The following is a 21,267-nucleotide window of genomic DNA, read 5'->3' on the forward strand; positions in this document are numbered from 1 at the left end:
CCTAAAAATAGGTATGGTCATGAAAGCCACGGCTCACCTGCGTTGAGGGCTTGGTAGGCACTTAGTAGGCACTTAGTAGATACTTAGTAGGCACTGTGTCCCAGGTTCCACAAATATCATCACTTAATTGACACGTGGCTCATCTGTTAGCCTCTTGCCAGTTTGGTCGTCACTCATCAGAAGGTTTTGGTCACCCTGGGGTGTGGAGGCCAGGACTTCTGTACCTGCGGGCCTTGGGGCTCGTGGCTTGGCTGGGACTGTAATGCCCCCACTCCTCCCTGCTTGTAGCTCCCCATCCTGGCCTCTCTTCTCCATGAAGTCTCGCTCGGCCCCTGTGTCTCTCCCCTTCTGGTGTCTCTTGCTGTCTGATGGCTCTCTGCCCTCTACTGTCTCTGACTTCGGCTGGTCAGCTCCCTCTCTCCAGCTCTCCGTTCCTGCCAGCTCCTCCCCTCGGTTCTCCGGAGGGACAGCAGGCACTTGGTCTGCTGGGATCAGCAAAAGCCTCCTTCTCTGTCCACAAACACCAACTGCTGTTCCTCTCTCCCTCCTCGGGGGCCTCTAATTATGTCTCACGCCAGCTTCTGAGTCCCTGGCCATCCAGGTTCCCTGAGAAAGTTGGTGTTGGGGTGGTCCTGGCTGGTGGTTGGGCAGTGGTGGGGCTAGATTCCCATGGGAAAGCGTGTGCGTGTGTGTGTGTTTGTGTGTTCTCAGCGTGGTGACACAGCCCCCCCTCGCGTGGGCCCTCTGCTGGCTCAGCCTCCCCAGCCACAGACCACCTGGGTCACCCTACGTGGGGAGGAGAAGTAGGGACCTCAGAGCTCAGGGAAAAGGAGGCCTGTGGTCCGTGCAGGGGACGGGGGCGAAAACCACGCATTTCCTGGCCTGTCCTTTCCTGCTCCCAGCTTGGCCCAGGACTCAGGGAGGGGATGAGAATCAGCGAGCCTGGGCTCCTCCACGGGGCAGGAGAGCAGGACGTGGTGTTGGCTGGCTGCCCTGGCCGTGTGTCTTCTGACCAGTCACCTCACTGCTTTGAGGCTCCTGCCTTAGGCTATAACGGTGGTAGTGAGAACACTGGAAATGTGAGTCCTTTTAGTGGTAGTAAAAACACCGGAAATGAGGGTGCAAGGAGTGGCACCAGGTAGGTACCCAGGAAGGAGCGGCCTCCCATTTCTCCCCTTGCTCTTCTTCCCTCTTTCCTTCCCTCTTTTCTCCCATCAAATCCTTATTGAGGACCTCCCAGGCCTCCCCCCGACCTATGTAACACGGGGAACTGTGCATCCCTGTCTTTGAGATGGTCTCAGTTAATACACTACAACAACAGCAACGACAGATGTAATAATAATAATTTAAAAAAATGCAGGATCTCACGCCTCACCCCAGATCTACGGAAGAAGAACCTGCGTATAAACAAGATCCTGGGTGGTTCAAAAGCACATTAAAGAACTGCTCCAGGGACCCAGTTCCCATCCTCAGCTCAGCCTGGCTCCACTACCTGCCAGCTGGGTGATTTTGGGCAAATTGATTAACTTCTCTGGGTTTCGATTTCCTAATCTGTACAATGAAGAGAATAATAGAAATTAACCCCCCGGGGTTGTCGTGAGAATTAAATGGGATAATGTGCCCCTGGAACTCATGCTGGGCACCCAGCCAACATGAATGTGACCAGGTTGTGGCTACATGTGTCTCTCTGGTCCTCTGACCTTCTGGCTTTATTCTGATATTGAAATAAGAAAGGCCGAGTCTCCCACTCACGTGCAGCAGAGATCCTAGGAGGAATGAAGTTCATGGGCCCTGGAGCCAGGCATCCTGGGTTCAAATCCAGCCCTTGCCTTTTGCTAACTGGGCGGCCTCAGGTAACCTCTCCAAGCCTTTGTTTGCCCACCTGTGAAATGAGGCTGTTGGGAAGATTAACTGAGCCAGACAGGCACTGAGAGTGCTGACACCTAGTGAGGGCTTGGTAACAGGTTTTTGAACCTGGAACTGGCACGTTGTCACTTCCACTGCTTTCTGTTGATGGAAACGAGTCCCAAGACCAGCCCAGATTCCAGAGGAGGGAAAGTGGACTCCCCTTCTTGATGGGAGGGGCAGCAGGTGTGTAGGGATGGGAGGAATTGTTGGTAGCCATGTTGGCAGACAAACTACCACAAAGGAATTCTGCTGCCAGCTTTTAAACTAAAATCTCTCCCTTCTGACCAGAGTAACTATCATTACTCTTAGTAGTAGGATGAGTTGCAGTGTCTTGTAACAGAGGCAGAAATTGCTCAGCGTATCTGGGGAAGGTAAGGAAGGCTCCTCTGCATAGGAAAACGAGAGGCGAATGTGGGTGGGAAGTGGGGGGATGGAATCCAAGCAGAGGGATGGGTAGGAGCAAAGGCCTGGAGGCATGGAAATTATCTGCATCTAAAGGAATAAAAAGGCCACCCCAGGGAGGCCTGCGGGCTTCTGGGTGTCCGCAGGCCTGAGGTTCCAAGAAGGATCAGAGCAGAGGTGGATCTGTAGGAGTGTGCTAGCCTACCCACCCCCCATCCCTGTGCCCCAGAACAGGCAGGGAGAGAGAGGTCTGCCCCATCAGAGGAGTCCAAGGCGTGGGGGTCTTAGACACGGAGCAGGAGACCAAATGGCTCCAGGGAGCACGTCTGAGCCATCACTCTTGAACTGTTCAGGGGCGAGGCAGCTTCATTTTCAATGGCGTTCTCCCCACTTTCATTTGAGAGACCAATTACAGAGTGTTTTGCACCACAATTACGGCGTTAAAACCTCTCAGTTCCGTTTGATGAATTTTAGTAGTAATTGAACAGAGGAAGCCATCACACAGGAGATTGTCCAATTGAATCCGCCCACGTGCTGAACTGTGAATTCTAGCCCTCTGGAAGCGGCCACAGGGGGCCCAGGCAGGGGCTGCCCACTTCCCTCCAGTAGGGGTCTTGCCCGGGCCCATGTGAGTGACCCGCTGTGCATGAAAGTGTGACAGGAGGTGCCTCCAGTGAGGGACTGCCAGCTCTTAGGGTCTGGCATGGACAAAGGGCTGGGAATGGGCTTCAAGGTCTGGGAACCTATAACCTCTGATGTTTCAGAGCTGGAAGCTGGACTGGATTCATGCCTTCATTTATTATTTATTGAACAAATAATTCTAAAGCATTTACTGTGTGCTGGCCACTGTTCTAAGTACATTACAAATATTAACTTCTTTAATCCTCGTAGCAACACCCAAGTCAGGCATATTATTATTATTCCCATCTGATGGATGAGGAAACTGAGGCTCAGAGAAGTTAACTAAATTGTGCAAGGTCACACAGCTAGTAAGTGTTTGAGCAGTGCTCCAGAGTTTCTCTTCTTTTATTCTCTTGTGGTGTCCTCCCTTGGTGTTTAGGAAAGCCTTATAAGAATTCTAAGTATGTTGGGGGAGCTGAGGGAAGAGATCTGGCCACTCCTAGCCTGGAGTGACCCAGGAGGGCAGGCAACAGAGCCTGGGGGCCTGCTTGGTGATTGGAGGAGGAATCCAAGTGAAATTCCTAAGGAGAGCGAGAGACTGAGGGGACAGAGTCAGGGCGGAGAGGTCCAGGAGCCACTCCTCACCTGGAGGCTGTGTGTCCAGATCCAAATCACAGGGTTCCGGTTCTGTTTTGAGCAGAGGAGGCCATATTCTCTCCCTCTGTGTGACATCTGGTTGCCCCATTCCTCCAGCAGGTGCTCTGGGCCCTACAATGAGGAGGAAGGACAGAGAACCATCTCTGCCTTCATAGAGTCCCTCTCCTTCCTAGATTTAGAGTTAGATCAATCTGCAGATGTCCAAGGCACCAATGCCATGCCTTGGACATCTGCAGATGAGGAAACTGAGGCTCAACCAGGAAATGCCATTTGCCCAAGATCACGTGGCCAATGTGTGGCTGAGTCAGGCTTCAAACTCAGCTCCATTTGACTCCCAAATCCCCGCTCTATCCATTGCACCCCACTACCTGTCCATTAGGACAAAAGCAAACCATTCACACACGGCTGGGGAAGGGCCCCAAGACACAGTCTGTGAGCTCCTCACTAACCTGCTATGGGGGTTGTCTGTTTGTCTGACTGTTGCCCCTACTCGGCTACGAGCTCTGTTAGGGTCCAGACTGCATCTGAATTATTTTAAATCCACCCTAGTGTTTGGCCCCCTGGCCGCTTTTGGTAAATGTCTGTCGGGGGGTTAGTAAAATGGGGAGATGTGGTGGAATCTGAAAACCATCACTGGAGACAACCCCCTTTCCTTGAACCCAGGCATTTCTGCCTAAATCCTTTCTGGAGGGGCTCAGCCCCCTCTTGAGTGGCCTGGGCTGGTCTCCACCTCCCATGCCCCACTCTGGGTACCGCTGCTGAGGTCAGAGGAATGGTGGCTGAGTTGGCTTGGCTGAGAAGCAACAAGGGGGCTCTTTCCAGGAAAGTCATTGGGTATGGTCTTTCCTATTGGAGATGGTAATCCCATGACCCTACTAGCAGGCCAGCCTCGGGCCAGTAGCCCTCCTTAGAGTTTGCCCCCCTGACACTTGCAGGGACTGGGTGAGGGTCAATGGCATAGGGCAAGGATGCCCCTCAGGGTAGGTCAAGTGCAAAAGCTCTGGGATCTGGGTGGGGAGGAATAAGGGTTCATATCAGAGGACAGAAGGGCTCCCCAGTGTCTTCAGATCAGTGGTTCTCAAACTTGAATGGCATTAGAGTCACCTGGGAAGCTTATTTAAATAGAGATTGCAGGGCCCCACCCTCAGAGATTCTCATCCAGGAGGTCTGGGTGGGGCCTGAGAATGTGCATTTCTGACAGGCTCCCAGGTGATGCTGATGCTGCTGCTCCGGGGACCAGACTTTTTACTTTGACCAGAATGACTTTGGACATTTCTCCCTTGACTCCTCCCTTGGGGAGGTGCTCCTACCCTACCACAGCCCCCAGCTTGGTGCTGAAGGGGTTCAGGGTGACAGCCGGGGCCAAAGCATCTCAGGCAGGAGCATTAAGCTGATGAGGACTTTGCAGAAAGGACCCTGGGGCAGAGCATGGGTGGTCACGGGGGGCAGCCATGATGCTCGTCACCCAGAAGTGACCGAATCAGAGACAGGGGCCCCACAGAGGGCTCTAGAAAACCATTCTGATACAAAGCCGGGAGGCCGTGAGGAGCAGTGGAGAGAGCATGTACTTGGAAGGCTCTGCCAGTAGGCTCTGGCTGTGTGTGTGAGTGTGTGTGTATGATTTTGAGCAAATTACTTCCCTCTTTGCCTCAGTTTCTTCATCAATAAAGTGGGGCTAACAATACTTTCCGTGGTTGGTGTCAGGATATAATTGAGATTATAAATGCAAGAGCTCCCAGCACAATGCTGCCATTAAGTGCAGATTCCCTTTCCATTTTCCTTCCCCATCCCAGAGATGTCATTACCCCGAGTTAGCTTGGCTCTCCTCTCTCCTCCAGCTTCTGCCCATCCTCTCCAGCCACTGGACCATCAGCCTATGTTATCATAAAAAAGAGGCTGGATTTTAATTTGTGGAATGTTTCTTTCTTCTTCTTCCTTTTTTTTTTTTTTTAAAGAAGAGCCTAATTAGGAAGCCCGTTAAATGCCTGCAATTCCAATATAATTCTATTAAATTCTCCCTGTAAAGTTAATGTTACAGACTTTTTAACAGATGTTTTAATTAGGCATTGTTATTAAAGAGAATACTGTAGAAATTAAAACCAGACCCTAAATGGGGAAGAAAGGCAGTTTTCTTGCGCTGGGTAAATGGTAGCAGCCGCCCAGCAAAGAGCTGTTGGCAGCGGGTCATGAAAAACATGCACAAAAGGAGAGGAAATGCTGGGTGCGATCCGTAGTGCTCAGCAAGAGGGAAAAATGCCCGCGCCCGGTCCACCCAGCCAGCGCAACCTCTGGCCCCGCCAGTGTGGAAAACAGGGAGAGAAGCTGGGAGGGGCAGAGGCTCGCTGACCGGGCTTGACAGGTTTTGGGGGTCTCTTACTATGGGGGATGCACCATATAGGTCCACCTCTTCTGACCCTCATGGCAGCCGTGACTCTTACCTATTTTACAGAGAAGGAAACTGAGGCTCAGAGACATCTGGCATCTGCCCAGGTAGACATAGGAGGGGGCTTGGGTTTCCTGCTGGGTTGGGTTTTCTGTTGTGCCGTGCTGGCTTGTTTCTCCAACAGCCATATAATCTAGTGGTTACTTATGGCATGAGCTTGGGAGAGAGAAAGACCTGAGTTTAAGTCCAGGTTTTGCTACTCACTGGCTGTGTGTCCTTAGGCTGTTTGCTTCATCTCTCTGAGACACAATTTCCTCATCTGTACAATGGGGGAAATAATAGGACCTGTTAATTCATGGGTTAAAATGAGCTATTGCAAATAAGGTACTAAGCACAGAGCGTGGCAGGTGGCAAGTGCTCAGGGAGTGATAAGAGAGATGATAAGAGCTTTTGGCTAGCAAGTGGCAGGGCTGGGGTTCCAATCTAGATGGTCCAGAGTCTGTCCTCTCCCTGGCACTATGCTGCCGCATACCCACTGGCTGCCACTGCTATGTCCTGTTATGTGGAGAGTAGCCTCACCTTTGACGCCAGCCAAACAAGGGGTTGGCCAGAGAGAACGGCTGACTCAGGTAGACAATCCTGGGGCTCCTGGGGACAGGAATCACTGGTTGCCATGGCCCCGAGTGGGCCATCCAGCTCCTTCAGAGATGGGCCACCCAACTGCACATGGCTCTTCTAAGGAGGGAGGGAAGAGTGAGGTTGGAGAGACCTAGGTTCAAGTTCTGCCACATTTGGTGGCAATAAGGAAGCCACCAGCGTGTTGGCTTGTGGCCCCACTCCTCTGAGCCTGCATCTTGCTGTCTCCTTCTCCCAGGGCATCGAGCCAAGGGCCTGGTGAGAGTGAGCGCTCCCAGGAGGCATTGCAGTGACTGACACACCCTCTGCGTGCATCCGGTGACATGCTCAGATTTACCTTTTCCAGGGGGTAATTTTCCTGTCCATCCTCCGAGGCTGTCAGCCTGAGATTATTCAAATAATGTTTATTTCGGTCCTGTGACCCAGATAGATCTGCCATGAGCACTTTCTCAAGAGCTTGAAAGGAAGAAATAACTGGAGGGGGAGCCACCATGAGGGTCTTGTCCCTTGGGCCAAGGAAGTTCTGCTGATTCTCACTTGTACCCACTGGAGCTGACACAAGTTTCCATCCATGAGTCTTACTCAGGATGGCTTTTCTTGGGGCTGTCACCACGAGAGCCCTGAGTATTGAGGATACACTGCCTGGCACTCAGTAGGTGCTTAATATCTGCTGGATGTTGAAAGATGACTTCATCTTCCTAACCCAGGGCCTCGTGGACCTTTTGTTTCAAGGCCGTAGAGCAGTTCTTCTTGGTCACCTCTCTTTGTAGGTGGGGTGGGGGTGGGGGTGCTGTGGAAAAGCAGGATCTCTGAAGTCAGCAGGCCTGGGTTTGGTTTCTGGTCCTGCCTCTTACCAGCTGTGTGAGCCGGAGCAAGTGGCTTAGCCTCTCTGATCCTCAATTTCTTCATCTGTAAAGCGGGGGTGATAATAACGTGTCTAAGTCCCCCCAAAACAAAATACATTGAAAATGTACATAATGACCCCAAAACTGGTCACATAAGTTACCTGTAGAGAGTAGGTCTGAGGATTTCTACTTTTCTCTCTAGTTAGAATAGTTTTTAAACCATGAGCCTGTATTATCTTTTAATTAAAAAAGAGAATCAGCAACAAACCAAATGCGGAGATGGGTGGTGGTTTGGAGAACTCTGGTCACAAGTAGCAGTGCAGTCATTTAGCCCCCAGGGGGCTGGCTGGGCCATCCCTCCAGTCGGCACAGTTGACCTAACTTTGGGCCCCAAACAACTGGGTTTGAACCTGGCTCTGTGACTTCTCAGCCGTGAGACTTCAGGGGATGTCTCTGAGCCTCGGTTTCCTTGTCCGTAAAATGGGGATAACAGATCCTACTTGCAGGGGTGTTTTAGAGAAAATGAGGATGGGCATGAGGCATCAGGACACGTGTACTCGCCAGATAAGTAGCAGTTCACATGGCTCTGGGGTTTTCATGTTGCTGCCTCTGCCCCAGGAGGCTGGACTCACCCCTTGAGGTCAGACGAGGACACCTAGAAGTAACTGTGGGTCACTGGATCCAACGGGCCTTGGCCAGTCTTCATCATATTTGACATCTCAGCAGCGTCCACTGACCTCTCTCTGCTCCTGGAGACACCCTCTGCTTCCCTTCGCTTTTGTGCCCCAAACTCTGAGGAGAGAAGGAGGGGGAGGCTAGGCTGCCCACGTGGGCCCCGTGGGGCTGGACTGCAGGTGTGAGAACCTCCCTCTCCTTGAGAACCTGCAAGTATAAATTATCCAGAACATTCGGCACGCCCATCAGAGAGGATCTGGTTGAGTAAGTCATCGTACACCCATCCCCGGAACCCCACGCAGCTGTGACGAGGGAGTTAGACCATGTCTTCTAGACAGGTGAACGATGCCACAACAGATTACGTAGAAAATAAACAATTAGAGAACAAAGTTTATAGTGTGATCTCATTTTTATGAGAAAGTAAGTTTAAAAAATCCTTGGAGTAGCAGAGATTAAGAACTTTTTTCTTACGTAATCTGTATTGCTAACTTGCGTGAACAATAACAAGAATTGCAACAAGAGTAATAAAGTTTTAAAAAATATGAAAGGACCTTGCAGAGTCATGTGCTGAGTGGGACACGTCAGGATGCCTGGGAGGCTGGTCCAGTTCAGGGATTTGGGTGAATCAGGAGGCAGAGAGCTGAGCCTGAGTCGTGAGCGTGGGGGACAGGGGCACAGGGCCAGGCAGGGAGTGACTGAGGATTCTCTAGTGGCCCCAACCACAGGGCTGTGACCTGTGGCTTGGCTATTTCCACAGGCCACTCCCTATCTGTCCCTCTCAGCATCACGGGGAGGTGAATGGGGGTTTGTGGGTGTGGCAGGTAGAATAATGCTACCCCACCAAAGATGTCCACATTTCAGCCTCCAGACCCTGTGAACTTGTTAGGTTACATAGCAAAGGGGAATTAAGGTTGAGATGGAATTAAAGTTGCTAATCAAGTGACCTTAAAATAGGAAGTTCATCCTGAACTATCTGGGTGAGCCCAATATAATCATAAGAGTCCTTGAAAGATGGAAGAGGGAGGCAGAAAAAAAGTCAGTGTCTGAGGGATGCAACCTGCCATTTCTGGCTTTGAAGATGGAAGGGAATCATGAACCAAGATAAGGTGGCTTCTAGAAGCTAGGAAAAGCAAGGAGATGGATTCTTCTCTAGAGCCTCCAAAAAGGATCATAGCTCTGCTGGCACATTGACTTTAGTCCAGTGAAACCCATTTTGAACTTCTGATCTCCAGAACTGTAAGATAATAAATTTGTGTTGCTTTAAATCACTGTTGGTGGTAATTTGCTACCATGGCCATAGAAAACTAATGCAGTAGGAATTGCTCTTTAAAGGGTCAAGGTTGCAGGGGTTTCAGGAGTGAATTGAATCCAGCCCCATTGTGCATTTATGTGGTATAGAGCCCCAGGACAGATGAGGGTCTGTGCTGCCCCCAAACAGGGAGTCTGAGATAAAACAGCCAGCTGCCGACTGGACGAAGATGCAGCTCTCAGGTCTGTGAACGGCCATGTTGGAAGAGACCAGCACAGCATGTCTCTTCCTCCCCAGGTCCATTCCTTGCTGCTGCTGGTGTAGGGAAGGTGCCACCTAAGACCTAGATTTGAATCCCAGCCCCACCACCACTACTGTGTGACTCTGAACAAGAGATATTACCTCTCTGAGCCTTAAAGTCTTAATCTGTCAAATGGGTATTGTGCTGTCCTCCAGAATTGATGTGGGTCAGGTGAGGTCCTGTCTGTGAAGCACCCGGGAAAGTTCCTGTTTCAGAGGGGGAGCTGAGATCTGGCTGGAGATCTAGTGTGGGGAAGGTGGGCAGCCCTCGCCTGGCCTGCCATCCCAGGAGTCCCTGCAGAGGCTCCCAGGTATTCTGCAGGTACAATCTAAGGCTCATCTGTTTGATGGACACGTGTCCCACACTCGGCTCCACCCGTCATCCTGTTGACAGAGGCTTCAAGGAAATCTTTTCTGAGTTCTAAGGCACCTTGACAAAACGTTTTCTCTGGCATGGAGGCCCATTGTTTCAGAGGGAGGCACAATTAGACATTTCTAACTGCTTTTGCCAGGCTCCAGAAAATGCTGCCCATGACTTGCATTTGAACTAACCGAGGGGCAAAAGCATGAACCCCTGGCTTCTGTCGGATCCAGGAAAGGCAGGCTGGCCTCATGCACTTGGGGTCACGAGGGCAGCTGGTGGAAGATGCAGATCCCTGGGCCTCACCCCTCAGAGGTTCCAGTTCTGGACATCTGGGATGGAGTCTGGGATTCTGCTTCTTATACTAGCTCCCCAGGTGATTCGGATACAGGTGTCTAATGTACCATTCTTCGAGGGATACTAACACAGTGGACAGTGCAAGGGCTTAGCACAGGCAGACCCGGACCCAAATTCTATCACATCGGCTGTGTGACACCAGCCATGTTCCTTCATCTTCCTGGACTCTACTTTTCCCATCTGTAAAATGTCCTTGTTTTAAACCAACACGATGGAGTGTTTTCTATGTGCTAGGCATAACGCTGGCCCTTTGCATCACCTCACTTGGTCTTCACAACAGTCCTCAGGGTAGGCACTATTATTTTTGAACTCTGGAAGCCTCACTCAAGACCAACTCCTCCCCTTGGATTTAACTGTGATGCTGAGTTGCAGTGAAGCTAAGTATCTGTAAAGCACCTACCACAGTTCTGGTCTCCTAGCGGGTGGTCGATAAACATTCACTGTCCCCCTTTCTCCCCACTAGCCCATTGCCCAGCACTGCGTGGGTTAGGAGATACCGAGGATCTGAGAATGGGCTTGCAGGGCCTGGGGGGGTGCTCAGAGCCCAGGAGCGGACATCAGTCCATCAGAGAGAATTCACCAAGGCTTACCAAGACAGGTGGAGGTGAACTTGGAGAAGGGAGCAAGGCATGCATCCTTCACCACGACGCCACTTGGGAGGACCCCCACTGTTGCTGCTTCTCCCTAAGTCTGGGCGAGGGGATTCCAAGTCCTGGACTGTGCTGGTGACCCTGGCCAGGAAGAGTTAAGTGGGCATGAGACAGTTACAGACCACTTGTTTTGTCTATCTGATAATCATCTGAGTGAATAAAGAGAGGAGGAGCCTTAGAAACGTGAAGCCTCATAAGGGGGGGCTTGGCAAGGAGCTGGGACCACTCTGCTAGAGTGGGGACTCTGAGGGTGGGTGGTTCTCATGGACTCTTTGGAAGTCATCCCCTCTCTCTGCAGAGCACTGCTTAGTCCAATCAAGCCTCTTCCAGGGAAACGGCTTCAGTTTTGTGGATAAATGGAGCTACATTATTGACACAAATGTAAAGCTAATTCACTTGATCAACAATAAGGCAAACCATACCAAAAAGAGCCAAGAGGTAAAATGAATGAATAAATGAGATTTATTGTTTTACTTTATCATTTTGTAACAAGTTAGCTTCCCCTTTCTCACCCATAGCCTTTGCCAGCTGAGTTTAAATCATGTAAGTCTCATGGATGGGCCAGTGCTAAACACCCTCTATGCCTCTGTTAAGAATTTCAAGGTCAAAAGTCCAGTGCCGGCTTTTCTTTGAGCTGCTGGAATAGTCCTTCCATTCATCCAGCTCATATTCACTGAACAGTTACTGTGAGTGAGGCCACGTGTTGGGTACTGCAGAGGCATCAGTGAACAAAACAGCGGAAGCCTCGGCTCTCATGGAACATGCATTGTAATGGGGAAGAGAGGAAAAAACCCCAAAACCAACCAGAGCAAACATTAGGGAAAGGGGGTTCAGTGTATGTGGGAACTCTGTACCATCTATGCTGCTTTTACCTAAATCTAAAATGAAAACTCAAAAAACAAAAAAGAAAAAATATATATAGTTGATAAATGCTATAAAGGAATTCAGGAAAGAAAATTAGGGAATTCTCTGAGGCAGGAGGAAAGTTTATAGTTTTTAAAATGCTGTTCTTTTTGAAAAAGTGACATTTGAGCAAAGATTTGAAGGAGGAAAAAGAGCAAGCCTTTGGGGGCCATGGGGATATCTGGAGAAAGAGTGTACCAGGTAGAGAAAATGGTAATTGCAAATTCTCAGTGGTACCCAGCCTCCAGGAGGACCCCCAGTGACCCTGGTGTTCCCACCCTGTGTAGTCCTCTCCCACATTGAATAGAGCTGATCTGTGTAGTCAACATGAGATTGAGGAAATGTGACTTCCATGGCTGGGTCATAAAAGAGATTGCGGTTTCAGCCTTGCTCTCTCTTGGATCACTTGCCCCACGGAAAGTCAGCCGCCATGTCCGTGTGGGGAGGAACTGAGGCCTCCTGCCAACGGCCAGCACTAACTTGCTGGACTGTGAGTAGGTCACCTTGGAAGCAGATCCTCCAGCCTTTAGATGACTGTGGCCCCAGTGACACCTTGACTACAATCTCATGAGCAACTTGGAGGCAGAACCACCTAGCTGAGCCACTCCCAGATGCCTGACCCATAGGAACTCTGTGAGATTAAAAAAAAAGTTTATTGTTTTAAGTAGAAATAGGGTTAATTTATTATACAGCAATAAATAACCACTATAGGTGTTGAGGTGGGAGCATGCTTTGTTGCTCAACGAATAGCAAAGGGGCAATGTAGTTGCTGTGGTAAGTGTAAGGAGAACAGGAGGAGGTGAAGGTACAGGGCCTGAGTCAATCTTCCTCTTGAAGAAAAGGCTTCCTCTCTGTGGGTATTATTATTATTTTTTCAGCAATTGGCCTCTCCTGAGAGTTTCTCAGGGCCAGACCTTGGGAACGAGTATGTGATGGCCATTTTCTTCACTCCTCTGGGTCTTCTGAGATGGATTTAAATCTCCTCTTCCCAGGAAGTCTGTGGTGGTGTCATCCTTCCTGAAGTGGTTTCAATGAGACCTCATGCTGAAACTGGGCCAATGCCTCTCTGAGTATTTTTTTTAAAGACCAGGTTTATTTTGGTAGAGAACTAACACAGATTTGAACAAAAAAAAAGAAAAGAAACTTGATTAATTAAAAACAAGTTGTTGTTCAGAGAAGAGTTCACAGAGGAGTGAAGTTTGAAGGAGGCTGATAAGATGGTTGAGAGTCACTGGGCAAAGATGGTGGGTGAGGGCAGTGGGAACAGAAATAGCAGAGATGAGAGGGTATGAGGAGGCTTGCCACTATCTGGGAGTTTGGCACTGTTGGTGTGGAGACTGGGAAGAGGGCAGGAGGATAGGGGAGTGGAGTGGAGGGGGGAAGGTGCTGGAAAGGGAGTTGGGTGCTCAGGACTCCGAATCCAAATTGCACTCTGCAGGTCAGAGTTTCTCCCCCTGGGGATCTTCCAGTCCTTTAGAGGTGGGCTCCAAATGGTGGCCCGTCTGAGTCCCAGTTAGAATTGTTTTGGTTGTAAGGGTCATAAATTCCATGCCAAGTGGGAGTTAGGAAAAAAGAGAGTTTATTGATTTACATCAATAAAAAAACCAGTCTGACGTCACTAAGACCCTTTCATGCTTTCTCTCTTTTGTCCTGTCTTCTGTCATGTTGGAAACATCCTCCCTTAGGCTCTCCTCTTGTGATTGAAATACGGTTGCCAGCCTCTTTCTAGGGTTGAATCTAGCAGAAAAGCGAACTTGTATTTGTTCCAGCATACTCAGACAAAGTCTTGATATTTACCCTGATTCATCAAGGTAAATTTGACTCGCGTAGGTCTTGTGCCCACTCCTAGACCAATCACTGCCACCGGTGGATGTAGAACTATGGCCAGGCTTAGATCATGTGCCACTTCTGTCGGAACCCATAGACTGAGAATGGGGGTAGAGTGGCTGCTCATATGGAAATCAGAGGCTGATGCTACCAGCGGGTGGATGGGTCATGGGACAAGATGCACAGGGGCATGTTTAGTAGAGTAGTCAAGAGTGTTGCTTCATAAGTATATGAGAGAGCATGATCAGGGTACTAAGTTTATTCAAACTGTTACGTCGTACTGAAAAGTCTCCCATTAAACAGTAAGATAGTGGTGTGTGCCTTTATAGAATCTATGAGGTACTGTTACACTGTAGCCACGATCACATCTTCATTATTGTTGATTTGTTTCATGTTATTTTGAGTCTTTTAACCCCCTTGTATTAGTTAGGATGGTGTTAGTTTCCATAACAGATAAACTGTAAAACATCATTGGCTTACAACAATTTTCCCTTGAGTGCCATCCAGAATGTGAGTTCTTTTTTTTTTTTGTAAGGAAGATCAGCCCTGAGCTAACATCCGTGCTAATCCTCCTCTTTTTGCTGAGGAAGACCAGCTCTGAGCTAACATCTATTGCCAATCCTCCTCCTTTTTTTCCCCCAAAGCCCCGGGAGATAGTTGTATATCATAGTTGCACATCCTTCTAGTTGCTGTATGTGGGACGCGGCCTCAGCATGGCCCGAGAAGCGGTGCGTCGGTGCGCGCCCGGGATCCCAACCCGGGCTGCCAGCAGTGGAGCGCGCCCACTTAACCCCTAAGCCACGGGGCCGGCCCCAGAATGTGAGTTCTTGATTGGCAGTGCTGGGGCTCTGTTCCACAGAGTCATTCAGGAATTGGAGCACCTTCCATTGTGTGGCTCCACCATCTCCTTGGGTCTTATCTTTTCTTCCAGCTAGCAGACAGGAAAAGAGAGATGGAATGGAGACACCTGTTTCTTAAGCACCTCTGCCTGGAGGGGAGATGCATGTTACTTCCATTCATGTTCTACTGGTGAGAAGTAGCCACATGGTTCCATCTAGATGTAAAAGGAACTGGAAAATGTCATCCTGGCTGGGCAAACATGGTCCAACAACTCCATATGGTGGAATGGGAGTGTGCATCTTTGGGGGGCAGCCAGCCATTGTTGCCACACCCTCCGAGTATGCTGCCTCAAATTGTAGATTTTAAAGTTACAGACTAGAAAATGTGTAGAATTGTTACCAAAGATGATTGCAGGACTGCTGAAGGGTTTTAGGCAGGAGAGTCACACCTTAGGTCAATCTGTGCTCCAGGGACGTGAAGGAGATGGTGGTAGTGGAATGGAAAGGAAGGAAGAGGTTTTGTGAAAACCTCAGTCAGGCCAGGTCCCTGTCGTCCTCACTTCTCCCCCATTTTTGAATGGTAGAATACCCTGGGGTGACTCACATTTAAGTTCCCACCATGTACTGAGGACTCACCGCATAGCCTTTTCGAAATAGGATCTATTGACAGCTCAGCAATGCTGTGAAGCAGGTATTAGTACCTGCAATTTAAAAATAAGAAAATTAAAGTTCATGACTTGTCCAAGGTGTGTTGGTCCTTTGGTGGGTTATCCCTGAAGCTGCTGATTTGTATTTGGAAATTTGGGGAGGACTCCGTGGCACCAAGCGTGCATCTGCCCTGTGGCGTGGTGTCTTCTTGCTTAGGGAACAAAGGGGTCTGAGTTCAGTGTTGGTGGGGCCTGGCTGGCAGGTGGATTAGATAACCCTTTGCACATGCACCTCCCCCAGGGGTAAAGCTTCAAGCACTACTCTCCCTGTCCCCTGCCCATCCCACCGAGTCACCTCCAAGTCCCTAACAAAGATGCTCTGTGAGTCCCCTCATCAGCCCCCAGGAATCTGCCCCATGGCTCCTGGCCCTGGTGGGGGCCAGGAGGGGGACCACAGACGTGCTCCCCAGGCTGGAGGAGCCAGTTCTGCTGACTGGGCAGATGGGGCCCACGCACCGGGACCTGTGGAGATTGAGAGGAGAAAGTGGCTGAGCACAGCTCTGCGAGGCCTGGTGATTTATGAGGAGCAGCTTCCGCAGGCCATCTGGACCAGGAACTTCAGGAAGCGCATCCTGTGTGGAGGCGCAGGCAGTGTGGGAGCCCTGCCAGGGAGGAGGAGGGTGTGAGGGAGCGAGCGGGAGGAGGGAGGGGATGGGGAGGCAGGAATGGGCAGAGGCAATGTGGAAAGAGCCCTAGCAGCAAAATCAGACAGATCTGGGTTCTTCCACTCTCGGAAACTTTGGGCCTCAGTTTCATCAACTTTAAAATGGAATGACAATCATACTTTCTGCAATGTTGAGAAGTTTAAATGGACTATTGCTTCTAAAAGTAGCCAAACCAATGCCTTGAAGGAAGAAAGCGGATTTTGAGCATCTTCCACGTGCCAAGCATTCAGTTAGGTACTGAGAATACAAAGATTCTCAGCAAGTTTGCAGTTTAGTGGGGGAGGCAGACTATTTTGTAATATGTGAGATATTTACAATGAACTCTGGGAGCACAGAGGTGAGAACAACTAACTGCCTGGAGGTGATATTTGGGCTGGGCCTTGAAGGAGAAATAGGAGCTCCGTGGCCAGGGAAGAAGCGGTGAAGGGAACAGGCTGAGCAAAGGCATGCCACATTGAGGTCAAGTAGTTGTTCATTCATTTACAACTCCAGCCTTGATTGATCTCCCCTGAACTCCAAACCCATGTATCCAACTGCCCACTTGATGTCTCCATTTGGATGTCTAATGGACATATCAAACTCAGCATGGCCAAAACAGAGCTACTCCTCCCCCCGCCTTCCCGCCTCTACCTACATCAACCTTCTTCCTTCTAGGTCTTCCCTATCTTGGTAAATGGCACCACTGTCTACTTAGTCATATAATCCAAAGAAATCTAGAAAGCATTCATCTTTGATTTCTTCATTTCCTTCACTGTATCTAGTGGTGCCATGTTGCACCACTTCCTGTATGTGATACCTCCTGGAATTGTGCAATGTGGTCCTGACCTCACATCCTTGAATTCAATCCATCAGCAAGTCCTGTCTGTTTGAATCTCCTAAGTACATCCAGAGTCCATTTACTTCTCTCCATCCCCCCACTACTGTCATAGCCTAACCCAATATGGAGTCTTACCCAGGCAACTGCAACAGGCTTCTAATCTGTTTTCCTGTTTCCAAATCTGTCTTCTACAATCCAATCTCCTTATAGTGATCCTTACAAAATAGAAATCAAATCAAAACACCTCCCTTCTTAAAGCCTTTATCAGACAGTTATTTTCACAGCGTGACAACTCACCATAAAACTCAGTACTATACAGCAATCCCCATTTATTTTGTGGTCATGTGTCTGAGGGTTGGCTGAGGCTTGGCCAACGTAGGCTGAGTTTGGCTGCCGACTGCAGATTGGGTCCAGGTCTACTCTGTATGTCTCTCATCCTCTTTGGACCAGTGGCTACTCAAAGTGTGTTCTTCTCCTGGTGAAAAACAAGTGCAGTAGAAGTCAGGCCCATCTGTGCAAGAACATTTCAGGCCTCAGCTCCCAACACATCCAACACCATCCCATTGCTCAAAGTAAGTCATGTGGCCAAGTCAAAAGTCAAGGAGAAAGGAAATGCACTCTGTCACTATGAGGCTATGGGAAAGGCGTAAATATATAATTTATTATAGTGGAATAAAGAATTAGGACCAATAATCCAATCTTCAACAAAGGCTTTTAATGGCTTAGGATAAGGTCTCAACTCCAGCCCTCTCAGGATCTGGCCCCTGATGTATCTCCAACCTCAACTTCTACCACTTTTTCCCTCACCCATTTCTCTGTGGCCATGCTGCCTTCTTGGCTGTTCCTCAGACTTTCCAAACTCTTTTTCCACCTCAGGTCCTTTGCATTTGTTATTCTCTCTATCTGGAACACACTGCTCCCAGATCTTCAAATAACAGGCTCCTTCTTGCCATCAGGTCTCAGGTCTCAGATGAAATGTTACCTACACCATGTTAAAGGAGCTTGTTAAAGCAGACTCCTGGGCTCCGCTCCCCAAGATTCTCAAAAGTCAGGTGTAAGGGTAGATCTCAGGTGTCGGTTTCTAAGAAGATGCCCACAGTCGATACCAGTGCTGATGTTCCAATGGACACATTCTGAGAAACACTGCTGTGTAAGAGAAGCATGCCCCAGGAGGACTGGGAAAGATGTGGAGGGCCTCAGTCTGTTGGGGGTTCAAGGAAGGCTTCCAGAAGAGGCAGTGGCTGAGCCAAGGCTTGAAGGATGTGGAAGATGTTGTCAGGCAGACAAGACTATATGCTTTGGGGTTATCTCACGACTCCGTGATCTTCCCGAGTGTGAGCTTCCAAATTGCTCTCTCCAGATCCCTCATCCCGTTCAGCCTGGGCCCTGCTGGCACTGCCTCCCATTGAGAACTAGAACTGATGACATTATATATGACTACAATCTGAGCTTCTTGAGACAACCAATTCCACAGGAAGTCTTAGAAAGCTTTTTCTCTCTAAATGATCTTTTTTAGTGTCTGTCACCCAGAGTAGTAGACATTTTATATCATCTATGAAATCCTATTAAGATTTTATTTCCTTATTTTCCTTTTATGATGACTGGGATTTCCTTCCTGAGAGAAGGCCTCAGGAAGTGGGCGTGCCTTGGCAGGAGGCAGGCCCTGGGGAGGGTGGGTTGCTAGAGGCAGCCTCAGATTCAGTGGTAGCAAAGGCACTCAGAGCTGGCAGCATCCTTCAAGGTTGTGTGGCCCATTTTCCACCCAATGTCTCCTCTCTAGAGCATCCTACGATCCAGGAGAGGATGCTCTAGAGGCAGCCGTGGGGCTGTGGAGGCAGAGAAATGGTCTAGGAGTCAGAGGATCTGGGTTAAGACATAGTACTTCTCGGAGAGCTGACCTTTTGGGATGCTACATATTTGAGTGACTTCAGGCAAGCCATTTGCCTTCTCTGAACCTTATTTGTACAAGTGTGTGCATATATTATGGTGAAGACAAGATATGATAAGTGCTTTGTAGACTGGGACTATATAAAGACTGCTTATCCACCTTCTACTCAAACAGGTTCAGTGATAGGGAACCTATTACTTTGAAAAGTATAGTGTTGAAATCTGGTTAGTTCTGGATATGATTAGCCAGCCCATTGGTGATCTCTTCCGACTTCAGGTCATCTAACATAAGAACCTCAAACCTTGAGAGCCTCATCAAAGCCACTGACTTAATACTGACCAAGAAATAATCAAGGACAGAGCCTATGGCCTCTTCTGGGGACTTCCTTTTAGGCCACTGGTTCTCAACCCTAGCTACTTATGAGAATCATCTGGGATGATAGCAAACCTACTCAAGGCTCAGGACTCATCCCAGATTTATTAAATAAAAGTCATCAAGAGTAGAGGCAGGGCATCAGTGTGGTTAGTAAAGTTCTCTAGGTGGTTCTAATTATGCAACCAGGGTGAGAGTCTTCTTTTAGGTACATTCAGCCATGTATCCACCTTGGAGCACTAGCACTAGCTCACATTTTCCCACTTGTCCACAAGGACATCTTGAAAACTTTCTTGAATGGATACCTGCTTCATTCCAGACACAAGATGTGGAACCTGAATTTATCTAGGTCACCCCAGGTTGAGGTTAAACCTGGGATCACATTAACAAAACTTGCCCATGTTTTACTGGCTCTGGCTCACTTCAGTGGGCCTCTACAAAGTCCTCCCAGTTTTGTTAGGGAGTCCCCTATGTGTTTAGGAATAAGCCTCGTTCCTCATCTAATGGAGTATGCTAAGTTCTTTCTCTCCTTCTCCTCCTTTCTTGCTGACACCTGCTGCCCATGAACCATGGTAGGGCACTTCACTGCTATCCCCTCTGCTGGTTCTCCCTGCAAGAAGGCAAATGCTATATCTAATGTGCAACAGCCCAGACATTGGTACCATTCCTTGGCATCTCCATTGATTAAGCTGTACTGGGTCTGGTGCAGAAGTGAAGAGAAGTCTATCCTTCCCCTCTTGGGGTCGCGCTTTGTCATGTGGGTCCTACAGTAGGGTTGTTAGTGCACTGGGACTCAGAAGTCTCTTCTGAGTTCAGTCTCACCAGCCTCTTCCTGAAGCTTCGCCCTAGAGGACCTGGGCATGATTTCCCGGTCCAGGTTCAGGACCTGAATAGCCCATCATGGCCTCTCTAGTGTGTTTTTGCTCCTTTCACTCCAAACCAAAATGACTTAACTGATTCCAATCCAAATTGACTTGATAAATCACCTCCTGGCTGATCTACCCAAAAATTTGCCTTATGAGCCCTGTCTACTCAGCAGTATATCTTAGAAACCCAGGCCCAACTCAGATGTGGACTGAATGTGGACTCAACTTAGGTCAAAGCTGAGACTGCAAATTCTAAGTCTGTTTCATTCCCCTGGTCTCTCAATTTAGCCCCACCACCTGAGGAAATAATACTACTAATAGCTACTACTTATTATGTGCTTAGTCTGGGCTGGCATGATGCTAAATGCTTTACATGGTTTACCTCATTTAATTCTTGCAAAAGTCTTGTAGAGTGGGGGTTATTATGACCCATTTTACAGATGAGGAAACAAAAGGTCAGAAAGGTTAAGTAAATTTTCCCTTGTCACTTAGCATGTAGGTGGAGGAACTGGGATTTGCATCCAGATCTGCCTCATTCAGATGCCCCAACTCATGATCTGGCTGGGCTGTTCCTACAAGATGTACATGGATTCCTGGTGCTCCTTTCCCAAGGGCTCATGGATCATTTAGAAAATAAGCAGGTCTTTAGACTTAGCAGGAGTCCAAGGTCAATGATTATGGTTCCATGTTTTCTATGGTAAAATTGGATGGCATTTGCCCATCTCTTGTCTTTCACTTTCTTAAATTCTCTACACTCCCTCAAGAGTCCATTTAGACCAAGGATTCAATGTTGAATGTCAGAATGTTAAAGCCAGCAATGCCCATAGAGACAGACCACCAAGTCCACTCCTTTCACCATAGAGGAGAAGTGGACTTGTCTAAGGTTACACATGAGCCCACAGAAGGCTGGGTCCAGGACCCAGGGTCTTTCTCCCATAGCCTTGGACTACCTGTGACCTTGCGTAAATCACTCCTCTCTGAAGAATGAAACAGGCACGCATCCAGAGAAACAGTCTTAGCATTAAGCTAAGCTTTAGAGCAGTGGAAATTTTGATAAAAGGGAACCTGAAGTGGGAATCTACTCTAATTACTCAAAGCCAAGATGGTCTGTTGAATCAGAGATGTGGATCTAAAAGATCCTTTCTTCCTCTTGTCGCCTTTCCCCACCTATCCTTGGGCGTTTCTGAGAATGCTAGCAACTTGCTGATGTCAGTGAGAAAATCAGGAGCTTAAATAGTTTGTGGGCATTGAAAGAGAACTTGATTGAGCTAAATCTAGTCATCATACCGACTGATTTCAGAGGAAGAGTCTTCCAACCAATGGTGTTAGTAAATGGTTA

The sequence above is a fragment of the Diceros bicornis genome, chromosome 19 (genome assembly GCF_020826845.1).
Source record: "Diceros bicornis minor isolate mBicDic1 chromosome 19, mDicBic1.mat.cur, whole genome shotgun sequence".
Classification (NCBI taxonomy): Eukaryota; Metazoa; Chordata; class Mammalia; order Perissodactyla; family Rhinocerotidae; genus Diceros; species Diceros bicornis.